The 8,584-nt window shown below is 46.0% G+C and overlaps 1 protein-coding gene across 1 annotated transcript in view; it reads right to left on the minus strand.

Moving 5' to 3' along the window:
* Positions 1-7,541, minus strand: part of RAB3D (RAB3D, member RAS oncogene family) — a 52,478-nt gene extending 44,937 nt beyond the window's left edge. The window contains exon 1 of the mRNA XM_063119334.1: positions 7,441-7,541. The gene's annotated coding sequence lies outside the window, so the exon portion shown is untranslated. The remainder of the gene's footprint in view (positions 1-7,440) is intronic.
* Between the last annotated feature and the right edge of the window lie 1,043 nt (positions 7,542-8,584).

Below are 8,584 nucleotides of genomic sequence, written 5' to 3' on the forward strand. Positions count from 1 at the left end.
GGAAGACAATTCTTCCACAGACCAGGGGGATGTTGAGGGAATGGTTTTGGGAAGCCCCCCCCCCCCCCCGCCTGCCACTCCAGCGTCCTGGCTTCGCTTCAGCTGGGTGGGCGCCGAGCCAAAGTGAAGCCAGGACGCTGGGGCAGGTGGGCGGCTTTGGAACGGTGCGCCCGGAAGTTGCTCTCCCAGAGCGGCTTCCAGCCGGGTGCACCATTCCGAAGCCGCCCCACCCCACCCCAGCATCTTGGCTTTGCTTCGCTGGGCAGGCGAGATGGCGCCTCACACCCAGGTATGCTGGAGTGGGGGTGTGAAAGCAGCTCACCTGTGCGGCCTGGTTCCTAACAGGCCACAGACTGGGACCAGTCCGTGGCCCGGGGGTTGGGGACCCCTGATGTAGATGGCTTGAGGAAATGAAGCACGGGGGTACCTAGCACAGGGAGAAAACTTTAAAAGATGGGCCAGGGAGGTGATGGAATTGGCGAAGATGGCAAAATTAACAGCGCTACTACACGAAAGAACAATAGCCTCCTATGTATTGGACTGGAAACCTTTTATCGAGTATATACAAGAACAGCAAAAGGATGATTTATTTGTTTGTGGGTTTTATATATAACTTGTACCTTTGCCTTAGATATATATAGCTTCAGCTATTGGGCGGTATAGAAATGCAATAAATAAATAAATAAATAATATACATTAGCTTGTTGTTATGAAATTCGTACCTGGCAATCTAGAAACAACGGATGTTTGCTGTCTGACATGAAGATAGCTTTAAATGAAATATAGCTTTATGTATTGTGTTTATTTTAGTAGATGTATACGTGGTGTAGTAGTTTGTATAGTTTGTAGTGTGGTTTTTTTTGGTATCTTTCCTTATGTGTCTGTTTTTTGTGGGAAATAAATAAAAGTATTAATTTGGGGGGGGGGGGAAGATGGGCCATGGGTTGCTGGAAACAGCCAGTGCAGTGTAGCTAGTGCAGGGCTGAGCAAACCGAGGCTGAACTTTTCACTGGGTGATCTTGGGCTGCTTTCTTTCAGTCTAACCCACTTCACAGGGTTATGAAAAGAAGAAATAGGGTTGGACAGAACTATGTAGACAGCTTTAGCTCTTTAGAGGATGCACAGGATAAAAATGTAGATTAAATAAATGGGAGGGAAGATGTGTTCTGCTGTGACATCACAGAATGTTCTAGAAGAAAAACTTCCCTCAGGGCTTTTTCTGCTTCCTCAGACGTACCAATAAACCGCCCTAGTCCACCTCTCCCAGAATATTGCTGGGGACAAACATACCCTTTTTAACCTGGTTTTTAGTGTACTGTTAAGTGTGGGATATTGTTTTAATTCTCAAATACACTCATTTGAAAGCTCCCCTCCCCCCACCCTGCAAAAATGCCGCAGAGTGGAATAGGAATCAATTCAACTAGCCCCATTGCAGCCAAATCCAGAACCATCTTTTCTTGGCATCAAGGCAAAGCTCAACTCTGTGATAATCTTGCTGCTTCATCACCTCCTTCACAACAAAGCGGTGCAGGGAACCAGAGGGGTTGGAAAAGGTCTTAGCAGGACACAACTTGGGCATTTTCTACAGATGTTTAAATCAGCTTTAAAAACAAGCAAACAAACAGCAAATGCAAACCCTGCACTGGTGACAACTTCCATTAGACTGGTCTTCCACTTTCTATCCTCTGTTAAGAACATTCACACATGGCATGAGTGGTGTCTGAGAGACTGAAAGATGTGGAAGAAAACTTCACATCTCCAACGGGGCTGCAGTTATTACAAGCCACAAACAATTTTTTTAAATGTCCAGCACTGTAAGCAACCGTATAATGGCATGAGCTAACTTCATCAGATATATAAAGTCATGGGTTCTTATGTACACACATAAACTAAGGCAAACTGAAGCATAGACAAAATTAACATCTGCAGAGTTGGAGTGCTAACCACAAAATATAAAACCTAAATATTTGCTGGAAAATCTACTGCACTGTGCAACTGCTGCAGCATCAGCTGGGTTTCAGTGGTCCTTTTGCTGTGACAGAGAGTTAACTGTCATCCCATTTAAATATCCAGAGGCATGTTGTTCAATGCGCCTGTGAACAAGCTACGAAGGCATAGTATGGTTTAAAATCATTTAACACCTGCCTCTTTTCCAGGGATCGTCCCGGGATCATCCCTGGGCATGCAAATGACACACAGGAGATCCTGGGAGCAGGCAGGGACGATCCCTCCATTTCCCTGGGATAATCCTTAGGTGTAGAAAGGGCCAAAAATGATAAAACAATCATTTGGTTAAAAAATAAAGTACACAATAAAACTAAAACAAAACCCAAGTCTTAGAAGGAAGAACTTTCAATCCAAAATCAGGAAACAACCCTAAATGCCCTTGTGGCCAGAACTAGGTACATAAAGCGTATTCTCAGTTGACTTCAGAGAAAATGAAAGAAGGTTTCAACAAAGACCTCCTGCCATGGAGCACACAACACAATGTAGAATTTGACACAGGATTTCACTTGCTTATCTCTCCATCTCCATTATTTAAAAAAAACAACCCAAGTTTCTAGCTCTCATTGTCCTATTTCTCGCTATGTAGACAGTGTCTGCTAGAAAGCTGCAATGAAGGGTGTTTTATCACGGAAATGTTCAGTTTCATAAGTTCATTAGTAAAAATGAGCATGTGCCAATTGCAAATATAATATTACGCATGCTCAGCAGTTTCAAAATTGTAATTAATGTTTTCAGGTGATTACTTTTAGCAAGTATTATTTATTATTAACACTTAAATACTGACTTATCTGCTAAAAAAATCATGTGGAAGAATGCATAGATGTCAGTGAAATACACATATGTCTTAGTGAACTGGAACTAATAAATAATGACCATGAAACTGAAAATGCCCCCCACAATCTTAGCTGAAGACAGTTGAACTCTGTTGAAATAGATGAACGGCTGTCAGCATATCATTCACACTACTTTGGGTCGCTAAAATAATTGTGTCAATAGTTTCCTGTATCTTTGTTTTCTCTCTCTTAAATTTAAACAGTGTAAAGGAAGTGCATGCTATTGTCTTAAATTGTCTCTATATAATGCTATATTATGTAGACATTCCTATAGAAATGTCTACATAATAAAACATTAAATTATATTGTGTGCCTTAACTTTTCCTCTCAAATATTTCAGATCAAATACTTGTGGGACAAAAATAATAATATGGGGTCTTTTTTTTAGCTTTGTTTACTAAATACAAGTGAAATAAATATGCTAAATTAGAACTCTCTGGGGCATCAGAACTTTTTCCAATTCAAACAGAAAACGAACAGCAGCAGTGCAGCTACTACAGGAAATGAAGGAAGGAAGAAGAGTAGCCGTCCTTAATAAACTCAACCCCAGAATGAGCTGCCAGCCCCCACTCCCCATGAAAATTGATGGCGCTTTATAAATAAATAATAATAATAATAATAATAATAACAACTGTTATCAATTTGCCAACCTCATTAAGCAGTTGAACCACCATTTCTTTCCTCTGTCTATTACTACTCACATATCTGAAGAAAGCCTTTTTATTGCTTTTAGCATCCCTCGCTAATCTCAGCTCATTCACAGCTTTAGCCTTCCTGACGCCATTTCTGCACTTCTGCGTCACTTGTCTGTACTCTTCTTTTGTAGCCTGGCCTTCCTTCCACTTCCTATATGTATCCCTTTTTGTTTTCAAGTCATCTCTAAGCTTTTTGTGGAGCCACATTAGTTTCCTCTGTTGTCTTCTATCTTTTCTCCTTGTTGGAATTGTTTGTAACTGTGCCTTTAAAATTTCCTTTTTTAAATACTCCCACCCATCCTGCACTCTTTTTCTCATTAGGCTCATTTGCCATGGGACCTTACTTATCATAGTTCTGAGTTTATTAAAATCAGCTTTCCTAAAATCCAGAGTACGTGTATGCCTACACTCAACTTTTGTCTCCTTCATAATCAAGAATTCAAGTATGACGTGGTCACTTTCCCCCAGAGTTCCTGTGACTGCCACTTTATCCACTAAGTCATCCCTATTGGTCAATATCAAGTCAAGGATTGCCGATCCTCTAGTTCCTTCCTCCACTTTCTGTAGGAGTTGTAGTCTAAAACATCTGGAGGGGACCAGGATAGGGAAGGCAAGAAAGGGCAGAAAGTAGATCTCCAGTTATTTTGGACTTCAGCATCCCTGACCATTGGCCATACTGGCAGGGGGTTCTGGGAATTGAAGCCGCAAACACCTGGAGCTCTATCTTCAGCCCAGCCCTGCTATAATGTTTCTTTTGGTGTGTGTTCAGCAACAAAAACAATGAATATAGATATATATGTACACACATACTATAACAAAGTCATAAAGTATCTGCAGCCAAACTGAGCCTTCCCAGTGTAGACCTGATGAAACAAAGCAAGTTGTTCAATCTAAAGCAGGGGTGGGCAAGTTTCCCCCCCTCCAGATGTTTGGCTTACAACTCCCATCATCCCTCACCATGGGCTCTGCTGGCTAGGGATGATGAGCATTGTAGGCTAAAACATCTAGAAGGCCACAAGTTGCCCACAGCTGGTCTAAAGATGTCTAACATCTGGCTCAGATGAACTCCTCTTAGGATAAATTTTTGCAGTGTCGGGGCCACCACAGAGAAGCCCTGCTGTGCATCCTCATAGAGTTGCTTCAATGCAGCAGGTCTCAAAGGGTCTGGAGATACACTTTGGTTAGTGACTTGCTAGCCAATGAATTACTCTGAATCCACAGCCACAGGTCCACAAATTTCAGTGGCCAACCAAAAATGTGTAGTCACCAGGTCCACTATTCCAAGGGGTGGGGTCTTGTTCTTGATCTCGTGTTACATGCTGGAGATTCAGTACAGGAACTTGAACAATTCCCCTGTTCCAATCCTTGCCTCAAGCTTGAAGTTGAGGAAGGGTGGATGGAGGATCATTCCTAGAATTGTGCTGAGGACTACAGCATGGAGATCATCTCCAATACTCCTCTTGAGCTTGGCGGGGACCATCTCCACAGTTAAGTTACTCCATAATGCAATTGTGGGAAGCTTGGAGGCCTCAGAAGAACACTGGCAGTTATTATAGCCAAGCCTTGGAAGCGTAGCAGGCAAGCTACAAGGTACTTGGAGTGCCCCAGGAGTACAGTGACAAAACAAAACCAGTCCTCCTCTCAGCCTTGGAGTTGCAACGAAGGCTGGGATCATCCCTGCAGCTGGTTCCCCCTCTCCAGCTCCCAAAATTGGCTCATTATCAAGCAACACAACCTTTGCCATGGCAAGTGGAACACTGGTCCCCTGCCTACAGCCATTAGCAACAACCATTTAAGGCTAATTCGCTTTGGGCACTGCTCAGCTCTACAAGAGGAAATTAAACTGGATTACTAGCGGCAGGTTTGAACTCAGACCGAGCAGAAAATCAATGGCAAAGTATTAGCATCGAGGCATCTTTTCTTAGAAGCAGAAGACCATCGTGGGAAAAGTTGCCTTTCCATGTTGTTGGGTTTTAACCTAAATCTAGGCCTTCCTTATTTCTGTGGATAGCTCCTTTGCGAGGCCGTAGCCAATTACAGGCAGAGAAGACTGCTGTGAGTGTTTGCCCGTGACTGAAAATATCTGAACATATCCCAGGATGTATCCCAGGATGTATACACTGTGCTCCTAAACTCATTGGCTGAGTTCGGAGGACACACTAATCAATGGTGGGTGGGTGGGTGTGTAATAGGAACAGAATGGAAAACAACCATTGATTAGCGCGTCATCCAAACTCAGCCATTGTCAAAGGGCATCACGGTTTAAGTTCATTGAGGCTTTAGCCCTGGAAAGAACTAGATTACAATAACAAATGACATATAATGATAAAGAAGGCTGCCATTGAGAATGTGCACAGTGACTTCCATTTACCAGGTGGAGGCTTGCATGATGGAATGCTTCTTTATACAGAGAGGGAGAAGGCTAGGTCAGAACCCGAATTTTTCCTCTATGCAGAGTGTTTTATTTATTTATATAGATGGGTATTCGTTTCTGTGAACCCCTACCTGCTGTCTGAAGTGGTACAGCCCAGATATAGTTTTACCACCTCATTAAGAAGTAGGCCTTAGCTTAGCGTTAATTTTGTTGGGGTGGGTGGGTTACATTAATGTTCAGATACTGATCTAATTTGACCTTATGGGCTTTTTGTGTGTGTGGCAACACTGCTCATAATGTAGCCTGCCCTGAGGCCCCAGGATAAAAAATAAAACAACAACAAGAAGCCTAACTGTAAATTGTAAGAGATTGCAGCAAGAAAGGTATATAAATCTGCAGTAGCTTATCCATGCACCCCACCCAAGCTGTCCTGACATTGGGAATTGCCACGTTTCAGTTCTTGAAAGCCAGGAAGAGGCATTCATTCTTGCAGGTGCCCTGCCCACCCTGAGTGATCTAGCTAGTTCTAGCCTAGCCAGTTCTGGGCATCTGCCAGGGACATCAGATGCTTAACCTCATGAAACCATAGGTAGGGGTTGCCAACTGACTAGAAAAAAATGGACCTGCCTTGCTCTTGTGCCTTTCACAGCAGCTTGGCCTACAAAAATCAGAAGACGAAGCTCTTCAAAGCATAAAGATCAGCATGATCAATTGCTAGTGTTGCACAACCAGCTGCTGTTAAAAGCACAGGAACAGAAGCTGGTAAGAAAAAGAAAAAGTGTCAGCTCTACCCACAGCGGCACAGCCTTTTCAGAAACGAACTCCACACTGACTTTGTACTTGTAACAGGCGCTGGACCGGTTCCAGTATTAATCTGGAGACAGACAAGACCCTCTATCCTGCATTCTTATGAGAAAAGGGGCTTAAGCATGGAGGGGTGTGTGTTAAATACTGAATAGTTTCTATACATGTCCATATGAGAGCGATAAATTAAATTCATGAGCATGAACTCAAAATGACCTAATGTTCCCCCCACCCCAAACTAAGTAAAGGCTGGTTCTTGATTTTTAAACTGGGGCGTGGGTGGGTGGGGTGAAATCCAACGCCACAACCCAGTTTAGTTACCTGCCTTTCGGGATCGGGGGGGGGGGCTTCATTGGCTTTTGCGACTGGAGGAGCAGAGAGGCCACGCGCGGGAGTTATCTCGGATCCGTTAATCCGGGCGAAAGGAGTCGCGGCTGGCGCTCCCGTATCGACCCCAGCAGACCCGCATTCCCCCTTCCGCTGCCCAAAAGCAACGGCTGCCTTCCCTCTCCGGCAAACGCGGTCGCGCCTTCCGACCCACCCCCAAGCCTCCGCAGCAGAAGGGAGAGCTTCCACCCGGGTGGGCGGGCAGGCAGGCGGGCCAGGCGCAGGCAGCCGTCCAGGCAGCTGCTCCGGGACGTCGCCTCCGAGCGCGCAGCTGTTCCCTTAGCTGCGCTCCCACAGCCCGAAAGCGCAGCTCGGCAAGGCGGAAAGGACGCGCACGTACCTCCCTCGGCTGCCGGGCGCTCGGAGCGGAGCCTTCGCTTTCCCTCTGGCTGGAAGCTGCCTCGCCAGCTGGATATCGGAGTCCTAGGCGGCGGCGGCTCCTCCTTTGCTCGCACCAGAGAGCGCACTCGCCCTGCCGAAAAGGGAAGGTGTGCCCGGGCCGCCTTTCCGCAGCAGACCTCAGCAAGCGCCCTTCCACATCATCCAGCCACTCCCACCCGGGGCGGGCGGAAGGCGCCGGAGAGAGCGAGCAGCAGGAACCAGGCCACTGAGCTGGGGCCTTCGTTCCCTGCGCCGCGCCGCACCCAGGGCCAGGGTCAGACTACTTTGCACCCTAGGCAAGGGGAGCTATACTTTCACCGGGGATGCTAAAAAGAGAAATCAACTCTGGTGCTTGATAAACGTATTAAAAACTATTTTATTCTTAAAATCCAAAAATGCTCTGCTTATCCACCTTATTGGTGCGTTTTCCCCCCTACATCGGCATACGAGCTACTTTCACCACCACCACCACTGCCCCCCCCCCAAAAAAAGCCAACTTTGATTTTTAAGAACATACGTTTCCTGGAAAAAAATAAGCACAAAACTTGAAACTGCTAAATTTATTTTAAAGTGCAAGAAATACGTCATGCTGATTATAGCAAACAAATTGGAAAGGAACGTCTATGGGTCTAAAATGCATTATTTAATAGGAATATCACCTCTAAATCATCCCCCCCAACTCACACACGCGCGCACACACACACTCAGCATCACTCACTCCAAACACGCATGAGTACATGCGTTCACTCAAAAGACCCCATGCACCCCATTCACCCATACATTCTCTCTCTCTCTCTCTCTCTCTTCCAGGCACGTTCCGGAAGTCCGAACGTGGAGCCACCCCACCCCAGCGCCCCTGGCTTCGCTTCGGCTGGGCAGGTGCGGGGCGCCATCTTGCCTGCCCAGGCCCAGCTGAATCCTCTGGCCAGGCCGGCTCATAGCCAATGCGCGTAAGTGCTGCGCTGTGCCCGGCGCCCCTCTTAGCTTGGCGCTCTAGGCGGCCGCCTGAGTGGCCTCTATGGCACTGTCCCCTGTCCCCGCCACACATGCTTGCTGCCTGAAAGGAGAGCCCGCTTGCAGAGAACTCTGCAGGGAGCGCCTTC

Source organism: Elgaria multicarinata, chromosome 3 (genome assembly GCF_023053635.1).
Source record: "Elgaria multicarinata webbii isolate HBS135686 ecotype San Diego chromosome 3, rElgMul1.1.pri, whole genome shotgun sequence".
NCBI classification, from domain to species: Eukaryota; Metazoa; Chordata; class Lepidosauria; order Squamata; family Anguidae; genus Elgaria; species Elgaria multicarinata.